Source organism: Mustela putorius, unplaced genomic scaffold, assembly GCF_011764305.1.
Source record: "Mustela putorius furo isolate JIRA1106 unplaced genomic scaffold, ASM1176430v1.1 tig00000228_pilon_pilon_pilon, whole genome shotgun sequence".
In the NCBI taxonomy this organism is placed as follows: Eukaryota; Metazoa; Chordata; class Mammalia; order Carnivora; family Mustelidae; genus Mustela; species Mustela putorius.
This window is the reverse complement of record NW_025421322.1, coordinates 34842773-34861256: the sequence shown is the minus strand read 5'-3', so window position 1 is coordinate 34861256 and position 18484 is coordinate 34842773. Positions and strand designations below refer to the sequence as shown.

The 18484-nt window shown below is 42.9% G+C and overlaps 1 protein-coding gene and 1 long non-coding RNA gene across 4 annotated transcripts in view; one reads left to right on the top strand and one right to left on the bottom strand.

Moving 5' to 3' along the window:
• Window positions 1-18484, bottom strand: part of KHDRBS3 (KH RNA binding domain containing, signal transduction associated 3) — a 186628-nt gene that overhangs the window by 21364 nt on the left and 146780 nt on the right. The gene's annotated exons all lie outside the window — the stretch shown is intronic.
• On the top strand, window positions 1442-9515 carry LOC123391476. Its single transcript, XR_006606196.1, has 3 exons — window positions 1442-3097; window positions 4735-4818; window positions 7707-9515. It is a non-coding gene; the product is annotated as an uncharacterized LOC123391476 (long non-coding RNA).

The window sequence follows — 18484 nt, the reverse complement described above, 5'->3', positions numbered from 1 at the left end:
AAAATCTAGATATTATGGGGTAGACAGGCAAAAAGAGTCAAAGGAAACTTAGACTTCTTATAAGCAAGGCAGATGTGTAGATCCTCCAGACCCATCAGGCACAGTTTTAACACGAGGGTAGTTTCAATCCCCTCGCTGGTACATGTCACTTTTTAGTGTCTAAAATGTCAGAAAACAAATATACACTGAGGTTTGAAATAAATAACTCTCTTTAGGACTAAAAATTACAGACATGTGTCAATAATTGGAATATTTAAATATTCCACTTAAATGGCCAGGTATTATTTATAGTTTAATCAGGGAATCCCTCTTTCTCTGAGAGGAAGCTTCAGTAATTGTATTAGCACAAAATTTTAAGGTCTGACTTTCAGAATTCTGAACCTTTCAGAGTTGACATCATTAACCTGTCGGATATTCCATTGCTTGGAAGAAGACCCGTCACAAGACTGACAGGGGAGGGAAAACAAAGGCAAATTTAAAAATGATGTTGCCAGATGTCTGGGTGGCTCAATCGGTTAAGCCTTGGAATCTTGGTTTCAGTTCGGGTCGTGACATCGAGCCCTGTCTCGGGCTCCACGCTCCACACAGTCTGCTTCACTCCCTCTCCCTCTCCTCCTGCCCTGATTTGCAAGTGTGTGTGTTCTTTCTGTAATAAATAAATAAATATTTAAAAATAATTTTACTATGTTTTTTAAGCTCGGAAATAAGATTTGGTAAAAAGAGTAAGTGGAAAATGGGGTTTAAAACAATGTGGGGAATTCGTTCAGCTCCCTAATCAATTAAGAGTTAATACAAATTTCAGTTTACAATGGAATCCTATTTTAAAAATGGGTTGATACCAAATACATACCCCATGAACATATTTTAAAAATTGTAATTGACATTTTTTCTCCTTTGTTTTCAGAGACAAAATAGGATTTTTAAAGATTTACTTACGTACTTGAGAGCAAGCCAGCAAGCAGGGGGAGGAGCGGGGGGAGGGAAGGAGAGAGAGACTCTCAGAGCCCCACCGAGCGTGGAGCCCAACAGGAGACTCACTCCCCACCCCGCACCCCCGACGTCCCCCGTCCTCCAGATCATGACCTGAGCCAAAACCAAGAGTCAGACGCTCAACCGCCTGAGACACCCAGGAGCCCCTCAGGGATGAAGCAGGCTTTTAAAAGGACGGGTGAGAAAACAGAGCTTTTTCTTCTTTATTAATAAACTAATAACTTAAAACAAAATAAACGAAACTGGTTATATTTAAATATGTGTTAGCCCTCTAATTTTGTAAAACTGAGACTATTACAATCTGAATTACTGGGACATTAACAGCAGTTCAGGATTCTGGAAGAATACACTCCCTGACTCAGCCAAGTCTCGCCACTGCTGAGGCGCGCCCGCGGCCAGCGCGCAGGCGCACACAGCCGGCACGCGCCCGACTTCCGGCCCTCGGGTCCCGCCGCCCGCCGCCCGCCGCCCGCCGCCGTGCCTCCCTTTACTGAAGCCAACGCTGCGAGCCGCGCGCCTGAGGCAGGCATTCCTCGGTTCAGTCAGGGACTCCGTCACACAGAATGCCCACCGTCATACAGCTTATGCTATGATGCGAGCGCGGACAACGAGCAGCTTGTAGGCACACACAGTGAGGGTAAGAGCCAGCAGACCTGCCTGGCCGGCCGAGAGCTGTTCCCTCACAGCGCACCGGACAGCGGCCGGCAGGGTGTGCTGTCAGCAGGTCGGGAAGGCGAGGACGGAGGCGCAGCCCGCGCCTGAGGGGGCAGGGCCCCAGCAGCGGCCGTCGGGTGTAGGAGGTGGGCACGTTCCTGGGCCTCGCAGGGCCAGAAGGGCAGAGCGGCTGACACAGAGCGCCTCGGCGGGGAGGCGTCCCGGTCGGTGGGAAGAAGGCGGAGCTCCCAGTCCTACAACCGCGGATGAGGAGGGAAGTGACAGGGACGGTCCCACTAGCCAGCTCGCGAGGGGGCGATCAGGGGCCGGGCCGGGCACCCGCCAGGTTGGAGGAGCCTCTCTGACTTCTGGGACGGGGAAGCCACCGTCGGGAGACGCCGCTGCAGGCACCGCAGACATAAATCTGGAGTCCTCGCCACACACGCGGCCCTTAAACCCGGGGAGGAAGACAGCCCTGGGGGCCTGCACGCAAAGGCAGGGGGCGCAGACTTGGGATTGGGAAGGTTCCCTGGGTTTTGAGGCCTGTCCTTGCATTCGGAAGTAGTGTCACCTTGGGCAGGCAGCCTGTTGAGGTTCAGCGGCTACAAGTGTCTGAAAACAAAAGGTGCTCAATAAGAGCACTGCAGGAAGGAATGAGGGAGTGTCTGGCTCACAGCTCCTGCTCAGGACAGCCCGAGCAGCGGGGGCTCTGGGGAGAGGGTGTAACGATGAGTAATAATTAAGTGAGCTCCTGTCCACAAAACACTTGTCACGGGCTTGCCACGTCGTCGGAACAAAATAAACGGTGACTATTATTCTTAACCCTACTGTGGTAATTACAGCTGCAAAGCCTCATTTCAGACGTAACAATTACTTTGTCAAATAAAAAGATTTTAAATGTTAACACAGGTTCGCCACATAATCAGAGACTGAGTTCGCGGTTTACAGCTGATGCTCCACTTCTCCACCGTGAAATGCTTGGGAATTCGCCCCCACTACAAAGTGCAGAAACTTAGAGGTGCTTTGCTGAATCAAAGGGAAGAAATCGACCTGGAGAGACCACGTGGCCCATCCCCTGGCTTCAGGCTAAACTGTCTTAACCGTCTGAGAGCAATGATTCTCTCTCCACTTTCCAAGACTTCCAGAAATGAAGCCCGAGTAACCTGCCACAGTAACACACCTGAGCAGCCCTGCCAGAAAGTACTTGTTTCATGTTTAACCTTAATCTCTCGTGAGACACTCAGAACCCTTTTTCTTTCCTTCTGTTCTCCACAGAGGTGGAAAGTACCACCTTCTGTGTAAGACAGCTCAGGAAGACAGATCTGCACAGACGGAATGGCCAGGAAGCCTGTGCCCTCCAAGTGCCTGGCAAGCCTGATTCACGGAGGACCTACTTCAACAACCAGGACCTGCCGATGCTCACCTTTGGGGGCCGGACCTGCGAAGATTTAACGTAAGAGTAAGAGCAGACAACACTTGCCAAATGCCTACTGTGAGCCAAGATCGTGTTAGGTACTCCCCACAAAGGATCTTTCATCTTTAGAACAAATTTACAATTGGGTATTATCTCTGTTTTAAAAGTTTAGGTTAAAAAATAGTAACACTTTTCCACTCTTAAAGAAGAGACTCTTACTTGTTACACTATCTCTTGAGAAAGATGGTCTTAGTAGAAGTTAATGAAATTCAGGTATCTTCACTGAACATTGTTCAGCAGATACTTATGGAACAGCAGCTATGTCCCAGACACTGGAGATGCATCAGTGAAAAAGATTTGGTCATTAGGTATTTTTTGTTTGTTTTTTAAGCTCTTATTTATTTATTTGTTTACTTATTTATGTTTGTCTATTTTTATTTGAGAGACAGAGTGTGAGTGAACGAGAGAGAGGAGCAGGAAGAAGGGCAGAAGGAGAAGGAGAAGCAGGCTCCCCACTGAGCAGGGAGCCCAATGCAGGGCTCAATCCCATGACCCCGCGATCATGACCGGAGCCAAAGGCAGAGGCTTAACCGACTGAGCCACCCAAGATTTGGTTTTTGTGATAAAACTCGCTTGGTCTGGTGTGCAAATCAGACAGTGTTAAGTGGGCAAAGGGAATAATGTGACAAATGAGACACCCAGAACTCTAAAGGAACTCAGAGGCAGGGTATCTGAATCAGTCTTCGGGGATACGAGCGAGCTTCCTGGAGGAGGAAAGGTCTAAGCTGACTCCAGAGGGAGGAGCCAGGCAAGGAGAAGAAAAGAAAGGCGTTCCAAGCAGAACCACAACATTCACAAAGTATCCAGTCAGAGACAAGAAGTGACTTCTCTAAAGTCAGGTGTCTACAGCGCCATGGAATCAGGGTTAAGTCTAGTTACCGTCACCTCCCAGACTGATTCTTTCCACACCACTAACCTTGCACCACTATCTAAGAACTGTCTCACCGTATACTCGAAAAAATAGGAAATACGTTTGGGTCCTATTTTTTTTTTTTTAAAGCCATGTAATTCTGGGAGACCAAGAGACGATGGGAATTAGCTATCCCAGAGAGCCAAAAGCAAAAGCCAGAGAGCTCTGGAGTGCCGGACATGTCCTCTTGGTTGTAGGGGTGCACACACAGGTAAGCAGTCACAGAACCACACACTTCGGGCAGGTGTGAATTTATGTGCTTTGCTGTATATACATTATATATAATGTTATTAATTATATTAATATTAATTATTGTTGTTAAAAACAAGAAAGTCTTAGAGAACAAAAAAAACCCCCTAATTTATATGCTAAAAAGTAAGGTCATTGGGACACCTGGGTGGCTCAGTTGGTTAAGCAGCTGCCTTCGGCTCAGGTCATGATCCCAGCGTCCTGGAATCGAGTCCCACATCGGGCTCCTTGCTCGGCAGGGAGCCTGCTTCTCCCTTGCCTCTGCCTGCCATTCTGTCTGCCTGTGCTCTCTCTCTCTCTGACAAATCAATAAAATCTTTAAAAAAAAAAAAAAAAAGTAAGGTCATTTGTTGTCTGTTTAGCACAATTTTCCTTTCTTTCTTACCAAAAGACTCCTTATAAGATGGGGGTATGGTGCTAGTGATAAGGCATCAGTCCCCAAAACTTCCTTTCTTAGATACTTCCGCAAGTGACACAGAAGCAAACGCACGGACTGAACCTTCTGGGAAGTTTCCTAACAGAAGGCTGACCCAGCCAGGAGGTACGGCCTTTTCCTCTTCCTCCTCCTCCTTTCTGCCCAAGCCCCACTGTGATGGTTGACACCTCAACAGCCATATGGAGACTGGGAGGAGCCTCAGGACACAGGGTGGAGAGACAGGAAAGAAGGGGCCTGGCACTTAGTAACTGTAAAGATGTGTCCCAGAAACCTGCAGTTGCTTACATTCTCACACGAGAGAAAAGAAAACTCTCATTTGTTTCAGTTTATGGGTAATTCAGAGCTCATCTTAGTCCTAAAAGACAGATACATTCTGAAATAAGGGATGTTGAGTATCTCTTTTTCTAACGCAGAAACATCCAACTATGCTTTTTTATTTGAACATCAAACTCCTCTGTTGTGCTACTTCTTCCTATCAAAACCCTGCTTAAAAGGTTGCAGATGGATCTCCATACCTTAAAAAAACAAAACAAAACAAAACAAAAACTATGAATTTTGATTAGATTCCAGGAAAAAGGGAAGAGTAAAAAGGAAAGAATTTGTTTACAAGAGTATCTTTAGTTCACATTGTGCCTTTCTTCTTCCTCCAACAGCCCTGAGCCATGCCTGCAAGCCAGTCTCAGTGATGCTGGGTGTCTGTTTCCCAGCCCCACACACTGATGCTGGTGGCACGATGTCCATGCATGCCTAACGTGACTCTCTTTAGAGACTCATACTTTCATTTTTTTTTTAGAATTTTAATAATTTTTTAGATTTCTTTTCAGCATAACAGAATTCATTGTTTTTTTGTTTTTTTTTAAGATTTTATTTATTTATTAGACCGAAATCACAAGCAGACGGAGAGGCAGGCAGAGAGAGAGGAAGGGAAGCAGGCTCCCTGCTGAGCAGAGAGCCCGATGCGGGACTCGATCCCAGGACCCTGAGATCATGACCTGAGCCGAAAGCAGCGGCTTAACCCACTGAGCCACCCAGGCGCCCCAGAATTCATTGTTTTTGCACCACACCCAGTGCTCCATGCAATACATGCCCTCTATAATACCCACCACCTGGTTTCCCCAACCTCCCACCCCCCGCCCCTTCAAGACCCTCATTTTTTTAAAAAAGATTTTATTTATTTATTTGACAGGGATCACAAGTAGGCAGAAAGGCAGGCAGAGAGAAAAGAGGAAGCCTGCTCCCCGCAGAGCAGAGAGCCCGATGTGGGGCTTATCCTGGTATCACGATGAGCAGAAGGCAGAGGCTGTAAGCCACTGAGCCACCCAGGCGCCCCGTCATACTTTCATTTTTTAAGCAGGTTTCTTTTCTTAGTGTCATCATTTTGGAAGACAGCCTAGAATTAACAGTTATGAACCAGGCTTTGGAGCTGAACAAAGGTATTATCAGAAGCCAGGCTCCAGCATTTACTGTGTATATAAACTGAGGCAAAGTTAATCCAATTTTCTCACCTGGAGACAAGTTTTAAAACTAAATCTTTCAGGGGCATCTGGGTGCCTCAGTTGGCTAAGGGTCTGCCTTTGGCTCAAGTAACGATCTCAGAGTCCTGGGATCGAGCCCCACGTCTGACTCCCTCCTTATCAGTGAGTCTGCTTCTTCCTCTTCCTCCCCCCACTTGTGCTCTCCCTCTCAAACAAATACAATCTTAAAAAACAAAACAAAACAAAAAGCTAAATCTTTCATAAGATTGCTGTCAAGTTCATATAAAATAATGTGGTGCATATATACCTCAAGGACAGTCATTATTAGTATTATTAAAGCAGAGGGGCGCCTGGGTGGCTCAGTGGGTTAAGCCGCTGCCTTCGGCTCAGGTCATGATCTCAAGAGTCCTGGGATCGAGTCCCGCATCGGGCTCTCTGCTCAGCGGGGAGCCTGCTTCCTCCTCTCTCTCTGCCTGCCTCTCTGCCTGCTTGTGATCTCTCTCTGTCAAATAAATAAATAAAATATTAAAAAAAAAAAAAGAAAAAGCAGAGGTTCTTCCTAAACAAGTATTATTTTTCTCAGAGTTCTTATTTCGATGTTACATCATTTATTTCTGCTTAGAAAGAGAGGACCTCACATTCAGTGATACAAATCTAACGACAACAACAACAAAAAAACCCAGCAGCTAAAGGTTTCCTTCTGTTTGCACAGTGCTCCACAATTTCATAACCTTATTTAAGTTTCCAGAGGTAAGTACTGTTTTGTCTACTCACTTTATCAATTAAATACAAGGTTTCCTGAGGCTTACTTCCGGGCTGGCTCCATTCGCACAACAGAAGACAGAGCGGGGTTCAGTTAGACCTGCCTTTGACTCACACATCAGTATTTGTACCACAGCTGTCAACTGCAACAATGAATTCATCTCACAGAAACACTAACATTTAGAATGAAGATTTCTTATGAAAAAAACACAAGGAAACAGATCTGTTTTTTATAACATTTTTCTGGCAAAAGAGGATATAAAAATTGTTATCTATTATGTATATCGCCACGAGACATCCCAAGAAATTCTAATGCGAATTCTCTGTATGAAGCATCAAGACTGTGGATTAGAATGTGATGGAATATAACTGTCAAGACAGATGGGAGTTTTGGGGGGGAGCCCGTGAAGGCAAAGGGTCAGAGATGGGTCCCCAAGTGACAACGAGGTTGGGAAGGTTGCAGAGAAGTTATTTCAGAAGCATTAAATATGTACCTACAAGTTTAAAAAATAGAAGAAGATATTTTGGACAGAGAACAAAATGGGGGTTGGGTTGATGAGCCTATTTATTTGTATCTGTGAAGACCCATGTCCAACTACATTGTGTGCCAAGGCACATAATCTCTCCATACTGGTTCCTTTGGCTCTTTCCATTGCATTCAAAATGGTCTGTCAACATTTTATGAGCAATTTGCAGTATTTCATGGAATCGTTTGTTAATGGGAGTGTTCATGGGATCTTGAATTTGTTTTTGTAGCCAGTGCTTCCATCTGCTCTATGGAGGTATCTTCTGGAAGAGATTTCTGACACATCCGATAGTGGGATATCAAAGCAATTTTGTGTTACTTTTAAAGAAATTTGATTGTGATCAGCAATATCTATGCACGTGAAATATTACGTGAGTATGGAAGGAACCTCATTTGACTTTTTGTGGGATTTTCAGCATCCTTGTGAGACAATGTAGGACTAGCAAATGGTTCTCAGTCTTTCTGGAGAAGCTGGTAGACACTAACTTGCATCAATGCGCATATCAAATCATTCAGTCTCACTCTTCAAATATGTAGAATTAAGATAATTTTCAGCTATTCCACCCATAACAATTGTTTTTAAATTCAAATCCAACATTAAGAAGTTCAAATCATATACCTACTCTGTTTTTAAATTACTGATGTGAAGTTAAATTCTCTACCTTCCCATTTTAGTCAATAAACATTTACTGAGCATTTTCTGTTTTAGGGGCTGTGCTAGGCACTGGGGGGGATGGTATGACGGTAAAAAACTTCAAGCAGACAGACACTGATCAGAGAAATTAGTTCAACATAAAATTGCAGCTATGAAGAAAAATTGCTTAATATCATGAGAAAATACAATCACAGCACACTTGGAAAAAAATCATTCAGCTGCAGTACAGAGAAATGACAGGAAAGTGGTTATAAGTGGAGGTGGGGCAAACAGCACAGAGGCTACTAGTATTCTAGAAGCAAACAAGATGATGCGGGCTTGGACCAGCATGGTGGTGGTGGGCATGAAGCACAACTTGGTCTAAAAGAATCAAAAAACCATGTCATATTCTTTAGCCTGGTATTCGGGTCCACCACAAACTAGCCTCTACTGATCTTTCTCTGGACACTTTCTGCACCCTCCTGAGGCACTTGAGGCCTAAGCCTCGCTGAGGACAACTTATTATCAGCACACACCAAGTCAGTGCCCTTCACCAAACTGTTCCACTGGCTTGCTCCCTTCTCCCCTTTCTGGATTGCCAGATGCCGGGTAAAACGACCATCTATGGTCAGCGGCAGTTAAGTAGATGGCGACTAGACACCAACTCAGACTGGGAGCTTTGTAGCAAGTACTTTTTACAAGTTTTCTTAGTTTCATCCATGTTACTGCAACCGCCATGATTCTGTTCCTTTTCACTGCTGAACAGCGTTTCATGGTCTGAAGACATTACGGCTTATCCCTTTGTGGAAGGGCATCTGGGCTGTTTCCAGATTCTGGCTCTCAGAAATAAAGTCACTTTCAACACTGTTAAATAAAGCTTTTTCTCAGTACATATTCTTATTTCTCTGGGATAAAATTATTAGGAGTAGAATTACTGCTATATAGGATACATATATTTTCAACATTTTTAAAGAAACTGCCAATCTTCTCATCGTCATGCTGCTCTATTCATGTATGAATTTTTTAGTTGCCCAATAACCTTGTCAACATTTGATGTTGTTAATTTTTATTTTAGCCATTTGAGTGCAAGTATAGGATATCTCACCGAGGTTTTGATCTGTATTTGCACTTCCTCCATGACCTATGACTCCGACCACTTTTGCATATTCTTCATGGCTGTTTGAATATCTACTTCTGTAAAATTTCTGCTCTAGGTTTTCTTATAAAAATTGGGTTATGTTTTTCTTGATGAGTTGTATAGTTTCTTTATATCGTATAGATAAAAGTCCTTTGTCAGATGTATGTGTTGCAAAGATATTTTCCTTGAGACTGTGGCTTATTTTCTAATGATGTCCTCTGATTAGAAGATGTTTGAAATTTTGATAAAGTCAAATTTCTAAATCTTTTCTTGATTTCTATTGTTTCGATATTTTCTTCTATAAGCTTTATAAATTTAACCTGAAATCTCTAACCATCTCAAATTAACATCTGTAAATGTACGAGGGTGTGTGTGTGTGTGTGTGTGTGTGTGTGTATGAAATCAAAGCTATCCCCACCTACACAAATACCTGTCACAGCATTACTTACAGAAAATATAATTTTTACCCACTGAATTGCTATGGTCCCCTTGAAAGCAAGTACGTGCGGGTCCACTCCTGGATACCCACTGGCCTGTTACCCCTTCCACAGCACCACCCTGGCTTCACTATTGGGGTTTTATACACCGAAAAAGTCAGTATTCCAGACTTGTTCTTCATTATTGACTACTTTGGCTATTCGAAGTCCTCTGAATTTCATGTATTTTAGAACCATCTTATCATTTTATACCAAAAAGAAACAAAACCCCAAAACAAACAAAAAAACAAACCAAACCAAACAAAAACAAAAAAACTCATAGGAGTTTAGATTGGAATTCTACTGAATTTACAGAAAATTTCAGGGAGAATCAGTGTCTTTATCAATATTGTCTTCCAATGCAAAAACATGTGGTATGTATTGCTATTTAGTTTGGCCTTTGTTACTTTCGGTAAGCAAAGTTTTAGTAACAGTTGTCAGTATAGAGATCTTGCACATTTTTGTTATAATTATCCTTAAGAATTCTCACACATCACTGGTAGAAATTTAAAATGATAGGATCACTTTGAAGAACCAGTCGGGCAGTTTCTTAAAAGGTCAAACATGAAATTACCACTTGAGTCAGCAATTCCACTCCTAAATATCTACTCATGGGAAACGAAAACACAAGCTCGCAGACTTGCACGTAAATGTTCATAGTAGCGTCACTCATAAGCGCTAAGAAGTGAAAAACAACGGTATCAGTCACCTAGTAAAAGTATAAACAAAATGCAGTGTATCTATAAATGGAATACCATTTGGTAATAAAACAGGAATAAAATACCAATAAACGCTGTGATGGGGATGGACCTCAGAAACATAACGCTAAGTGAAAAATACCAATATAAAAGATCATATATTTTGATTACATCTAAATGAAATGCTCAGAGAAGGCAAATCTATAAAAACAAAAATGAGATGAATGGTGGGCTGGGGCTAGGAAAGGGATTAATTGCAACAGAGATGAGGGAATTTATTGCAGTGATGAAAAAGAAAAAAAGAAAAAAAATGTTCCCAAATGGGATTATGGTGACAATCACACAACTTTGTAAATTTACTAAAAGTAGTAAGTTTTTAACTTAAATGGTGAATTTTACAGCATGTAAAAATATGTCAAGAAGGCTGTTTAAAAATGATCCCTAAGTATTTTATGTTTTTGACGCTATTGCACATGGTGTCTCTCTGGGGTTGCCTTCCACTTGCTAACTGCTGTGGAAGTCGAGTCTGTGGAAATACAGGACTTGTATACTGGCTGCATTACAACTGACAAATGGACTGAATAGACTGAGTAGTTTTTTAGTGGGTCCCTTAGGATTTTCAACTACCTGATCATGTTATCAGTGAATAAGAACAGTTTACTTCTTCCTTTTCAATCTGTATGCCTACTGTTCCTTTTTACTCACCTTCCTGCCTAGATCAGGCCTCTTAGCACAACACTGAGTTCAAGTGGAGAGTGGGCAAATCTGCTTTGTCCCCATCTTAGCAGGAAAGCATGGAATATTTCAGTAAAGAATGATGTTAGCTTGATATGTGTGTGTGTGTATGTGTGCGTGTTCTCTTGCAGATGTCTTCTATCAAGTTGGGGAAAACATTCCCATTATTTTCAGTTTGCTCAGACCTCTATTTGTTATTAATCATCAGTATATGTTAAATTTTGTCAAACATTTTTCCTGCATTTATGGAAACAACCACATGATTCTTCTCCATTAGTTAATGTGGAGAATTATGATTTACTTTCATGTATTATACAAATACTGCATTGCTGAGAGAAACTCTGATCATGATAAAGTAACCGATTTTTGATCTGCTAACATATTTTGGTGAATGAATTTGTGGCTATGATCATGAGGGATAATCTCCTCATCTTAAGATCCTCAATCATATCCGCAAAGTCCCCTCTTCCATCCAAGGGAACATAACTCTAGGTCCTGCAGTGAGGTTGTGGGTGTTTTTGGGAGCCATTATCTACAAGCCAAGGCCATCACGGGCCAAGACAACAGTCTCCTTATCTTCATGGTTTTAAGTCTGCAAGCTCTGTCAATCATACTGAGACTCACAGACAGGAAGAAAAATTACAACATATTCTTGGACACTTAAAACATTTTGTTCCAAATTATTCAAAATTATCTTATTCCAAAGGGAAATTTGAAGCTTCCTATTAAAAACTTCGAATTACAGACTCAAAGGGAAGACGACAGACGTTAAGGATGCCAGAAGACATGAGACAGACCCCATCAGGGGTCTTCTGCACAGACCCCTGCTCCCACAGATGGCCCCTCGGGCGAACACTGTTACCTCCTTCAAGTCTTCCACCACCGCCTCCATGGAGCTGAGCACGACTGCCATATTTAAACATGAGGAGCACTAGAATTTAATCTCTACAAGGGCATGATCCTTTCCTTTTTTGTTCACGGATACTTATCAAGCACCTGGGACAGGACAGTTCTAGGAAACAGTGGGTACTCGTGTTGTTCACTGAATGAATGAATGGAAGCCATTACAGAAATTAAAACACTGTTCTTCTTTGGGAAACAAACTTTTACTTAGCAACTATTTGGTAGACACTGAGAAAGGTTTTATATATATATATATATATATATATAAATATATATATATATAAATATAAATATATAAAAATCACCTCATTATGTAATGCTTACTAGTCAAAAAGGACATTTCTCAATGTTGGCTGCCCACTGAAATTATCTGTAGTTTAAGAACTTTCAGATAGCTATGCTACATCAAAATCCAGATTAAAAACAAGCAGCAGCAGATTGGTTTGGGCACCTGCTTGTTTTTTTTAAATTCTGTATCAGTGACCCTTGTATACAGCCAGAGTGTGGACAATGTGCATTTTCACCAGAGACTTTCAATGCATCAGACTTTTTACCGTGTTTCCAGAAAAGGAACTTTTAAAACAGATACAGACTTCTTAAATGTTATCCATTTAACTGAAAACCACAGAGAGATCACTTCTCTGACCCGTAGTGTCCAAGGTATGGGGAACAAAAAGACAAATAAAAGGGTCCTTGCTACTGAGAGCCTCTCTGTATAAAAAGGAGACAGAGTCTCAGTAGTCTAGTAGGTATGACTGGAAAATGGAGTCGAGGAGAGTGTTTTGAAAACAGAGAAGATCAGCTCAGTGCTTAACAGCACACGGGAGGAAGGGGGTTGGGGGAAGCTCGCTGGATGGCAAAACCCCTCATTCAAGGAACTGCCGCTCCACTGCCGCTCCGTATCTAAAATGTCGTATCTCTTTCCCAGTTTGGCAAGGAAGAAAAGGCAAAGAAAAACAAATCCTCCTGTTTGTGCTTTCTTAGAAAAGTCTAAAAAAAATGCACGTAATGTTTATAGAAAAATATGGACTCTGAAAAACAATCTGAGGGTTTTGAAGGGGCGGGGGGTGGGAGGTTGGGGAGCCAGGTGGTGGGTACTAGAGAGGGCACGGATTGCATGGAGCACTGGGTGTGGTGCAAAAACAATGAATACTGTTTTTCTGAAAATAAATAAAGAAAGAAAGAAAGAAAGAAAAGGAAAAGAAAAATATAACCACAATGTCTTTAAAAGGTATGTGTGAAGAAATAATTGAAGGAGCCACAAAGGAATTAAATTTACTGTCCTACTTCATGCTTTGACATCTACTTCATGAGTGATCGAGCAAATTGCCCACAATTCAATGTAAGGTTAGAGCATCTGGGACTGACGACATGAGGCTATAGACAAAAATCAGGGCCAAATCGAGAGAGGCCTGGCTCCCATAAAGGCTCCTACTGGACAGGATGGTTCCCTCCCTATCCTTTAGTCCATCCTCTTTAAAAATTAATTGCTAGCATTCACAAAATTATGGACACTTGCAAGATTACAAACTGCCAAGACTGAACACCACGCCCCCTTCAGAAATCTCCTTGTTTTTCTATTTGCCATACACGCTTTTCCTCTCTCTGTAGTCACATTTTCCTTGATCATAAACTTCAAATAATCCAAGGGGTAATCGCTCTCCTGGAGAAGCACAAGCAGACTCTACTGGAGATGTACAACATATGGTATGCAACTGTACTGTCTTCCTGAATTCAGAAATTCTGAATCTCAGACTCTTAGCCCCAAGGATTTTAGATAATTACAGTAATGATAGCTAATGATAGCATGTACAGTGTGCCAGAGCTGTTCAAAGAGCTTTCTGTCTATTAACTCACTTAACTCTGTAACAATCCTACGAGGAGCTTACTGTTACCATCACCCATGGTTTCCAGATGCGGAACCTGAAGGGCATGTTCCGTACTGGGACCTCAGCCACAGTGCTGGTCAGTGCCGAGCCCGGGTTCAAATCCAGGAGACTGGCCCTCCGCCCTCACTGACCAAGCCCTGACTCAGCCTTTCTTAAGGCACTGTTTGACCTGTTACTTTGGCTGAGGTGATATGGATAGGTTTCGTTCCCGTATCTAAAATGTCGTATCTCTTTCCCTGAACTTTGCCAAGACTGTTGGTTCTTTTTAAAGAGCTTTTAAACGTACTTTCTTACACTGTCGGCTACTCACTGTACAGTAAGCTCAGGCATGTACTGTGCAATTGCTGAGTCAAGGGTTACAAACACTTCTGAGGTTCCTGATGGACACTTGCAAATTACTTCCCAAAACGAACATATCCCTTCATGATGACAAACAGAGGGGGTTAATACAATTATACCACGTCTGAATTATTTCAGCCGCTAAAGTCGTGAGTCCAATAAATGAGGTTTGACTAGATTTTGAGAAATTCAAGCACCCTGACGTTTGCTATTATAAATCATTCTTCACAAGTAACTTCAAGCTTTGACCTCAAGTCTGTGCTTCCAAACATGTTATGATTCTAAACAATCTAAATTAAATGAAGCCTTCAATACCTTTCTACTTCACAAATGAGGAATCAAAATGGCAAGTATAATTTTATTCAGATTACTTATTTGTTAGGATCTTACTGACAGAAGTCTTCCTCAGAAAAAGACTGCAGAAGTTTCTAGACGCAGAGACTATATTCCTAACAGGCGCATGGAGAGGAGTAGAGCAGAGTGCTCAGACCGTCGGGGCTCACACAGGAGCTCCAGCACTTACCTTCTGCGTCCTATAAGGCCTGTGCCTCAATTTCTGCATCTATGAAGTGGGGTAATAGCAGCAGGCTACTGCACAAGGCTGTACGGTGCTCAGTTTCCGACGTGAGCGGGCTGACTGAGCTGCTCTTCATGTCACATAGGCCATTTCATATAATCTGTCTTCTAAGTCAGATATTGTCGTCATTTCACAGATGAGGAAGGACTGGAGCAAAACCATGCAGCTAAGGAAGTGATGGGGCTGGGGTTCAAACCCAGGTGTTTCTGGTTTTATAGCCCACAGTCTTTTAAACTAAATGACATCACAATGTAACTAAATCATATAGGATTTGTCAGGAAAATTCTTCTAAACATCAATAAAAACACATTTTAAGGATGTGTGAGACATGAGGAAAGGAGACATGGGTAGAGTCAGAGCAGATCGCTTTCTCTAACAGACCTTAAGACTTTGTAGTGAAGGTTTAATATCGGGGTTTGAAAAGCAACACCCCGACTTTTGGGCACCCTGTCGCATAGTCCACGTTTCGGCAGTGCCCCTCCTCCCCTGCGTGCTCCACGGCATCTGTCGCTGCTCTGAACGGCTGATCATAAGCACCGCGTTAGTCTTCTCAACGCCATTAAGCAGATGGCAGCGCTAAATCCGAATGATGTAGTACATCTCCCCGGTGGACTGTGTTTTCACATGCTGCCATTATTCTGCAATTCCTCAGTGATAAATCTCATGAGTTCTCAAGAACACGAAAGACTGAACTGACAGTGGCAACTGATTTACTACCACTAGCCTGTGTCTGCCCCATCCCGTGTTCCCGTGGACTCATCTGCTTTGCGCGTGAAGATTCCACACGGCTGGCACGGGAGGTGGGTACTCTCCACGAGGAGAGGGACAGGTTTGTCCACCTGTTGCCTCCAAGGGGAGCAGAAGAACAAGGACTTGGGCTCTCAGAGAGCTGGGTATGAGGCCTGACTTGTCAGCTGCATGACTTCGGTCAGGCTCACGTTCTCTGAGCATCTGCTTCCTTCCTGATGAACTTACAGATTTGTTCTGTCCCCAGAATATCCCTATTTTGGGGACAGAACAAAATGGCAGGCATCAGAGCCTCTGACAGGGTAATAAACGTTTCCCCAGTACTCAAGTGATATTTGACTTCTTCAAAGTGTGCTCACTTAATAAATCTGGAAACTTTTCCTTTATTTTTTTTACTACTTTAATTCTAAGGAATTTCCTGCTGAAGCTATAAAACTTCTTGGCTTGCTCTCAATATAGTCAAGGTATTGAGTTTAGTAACTCCAAATGAGGCCCGATCATGGCCCTGGTTCACTGATCGCCCCTCCCACCTCAGCAGTGGCATACCCCAGGGGGCCAGTCCCCAGAAAACAAACCCAGTGCAGTGTTGGTCACACTGCAGTCCCTCCAGGACGGCTGTCAGGACTTCTGTCACCCATGTGCACCACTCATCCTACCAGTGACTGAACAGTAGTCTCTGTATCGACTCTGATTTCACCTCCATGGATCAGAACTGAATTGTAGCAATATTTATAGAATCGTGTGCTTGACATGCTAAGTATATTTTCCCAATAATTTTAAAATCTATCATAAGAACTGTAAAAAGAGGTCTGCCTGTGTGCCATCTGAAAATCGTGTTGTGAAATATCAGTGGTATGTGAACTACTCTTGGAAAAACACTCCTATAATAGAAAGAAATGGGCTGAAATCAAGTCACCAAGTGAGTAACTTATTAAATCTTTCTCTGGGTCTGTGTTCCCAAGAATGAGCTGGGAGTGATCATTTGCACCTGATAAACAGGTTAGGCTTCACACCACATGCACGTATCTCTCGGAGTGTGACCCGTACTCTGCAGGGCTGGTCAGCGTGCAGTGATGGTCCTCAGAGCAATTCTCAATCCTGCCAACACTTTAGCCTGGTCTGTCCTTCCCTCCTCCCTTCTAGGTGCTGGCTTCCCCTTCGCACAATAGCCCCCCTCCTTTCTTACTACAGAGTCCTTGGCTGAGAATTAAGGAATTTATGGGTTTATGGTATAATCTGGGCTGGTATCTCTGCTTTTCGCCAATGTCTATACAACACAGGAGGGACGTACTTGTTCGTCGACCGCTCCCACTGCCTAGTCTGCGCTCAGCGGCATCATAGGTAGCCGTGCAGCAAGCAGAACACGACCCAGGGGAGGTGGCTGAGTGAGAGCACACTTGCAGAAATCTGACCAGGCAGAGTGAACAAACCCTGATCCACACCAAACCATTACTGCCTTTAAAAAAAGTCCTTGACAGGCAAACAAGACACCACACACACACCGATTATCTTCTGAAAAACAGTTACATTGATGTTGAAGTGGTTATAATTTAAGCTAAACAATAGGTCCTTGTTTCCAAAGTGAAAATCCCAAATCCTTCTCCGACCTCCATGGTCGGCTCTTGAGAAGGCGTTGCTGGACATACAGTCCCTCCAGCCGCCAAGAGCAGTGACAGCAAACAGGCACTGGGCATATGGCGACATTAATTTTTGTCTCACTGCTTTCCTTGGAATTGGTATTTGAAAACAAACCCAGGGCGCGCACAGCTTCTGGCAGCTTCCGTCACCCTGCCTATCCGGATAGAGGGCATAGCTGCTGTTTTACAAAGACAAGTCAATACGATTCTACATTTTGAAAAATTTTTCTTAGCTGAATAATGGTTCTTGGCATTAGACAAAAACCCAGGCTCCTCCAGCACTTCTCAGCTGTGCATTCTTGGGAAAGTTGCTAAACACTGCTCTCCTTAACTTCTGTGTGCGGGGCACTCACCACGTGCAGCCACTGTGAAAATCGGAGATACTGACTGTGAAGAACATAAATGCTGAGTACTAGACTCAAGAGAGCCTCCAAAACAGGCAGCTATTATTCCAAATTCTTTCCTTCAGAAATTTTAAGTGCTTTCACAGAGATTTTGGAGGATGGAATGAAATATGTACGTGAAAGTACGGTCAAACCACAAAGCTCTTGGGAAACTGGAATGTCCTATTAAACTCATCCAGAAACTCACGATTCTTACCACATAGTCATCCACTAACACTTTTCTGAAACCTTTTTGTTCTACTTTCTTTATGATCACAATAGGAATCAAATATTCTTTTGAGAATTCATAATTACTAGGTACACAATCGAAGATACCTTGATATTTAATAAATGTGATGACTTGATTTACAAATTTACAGCAAGATGATTATTACAGTAAAGCTCTTAACATATTCTCTCCTCATACTGTTGTTACCTTCTTGTGTGTAAGAAGCCTGCAATCTACTCTCCCAGCAACTTCCTGAGTCTATGGTCATCGTGTTTTACACCACAATTATTTTAGGATAAATAAAACGTTCAATAAAAAATGAATTCTGTTTAGTTTAGAATGAGATGGATATATTTACAAGTGATTTCTCAGAGTCAAAATTAGGACTTTTTTGAAGTCTTGAGTCATGTGAGGGGAGGGGCAGGTGTCTGAGGGCCGAGGCCGTCCATCACCAGCTCTATGTACCATTGCTGTCTACAGAAGTCCATCATAACTATATATTTTTTTAAAGATTTTATTTATTTATTTGACAGAGAGAGATCACAAGTAGGCAGAGAGGCAGGCAGAGAGAGAGGAAGGGAATCAGGCCCCCCACTGAGCAGAGAGCCCGATGTGGGGCTCGA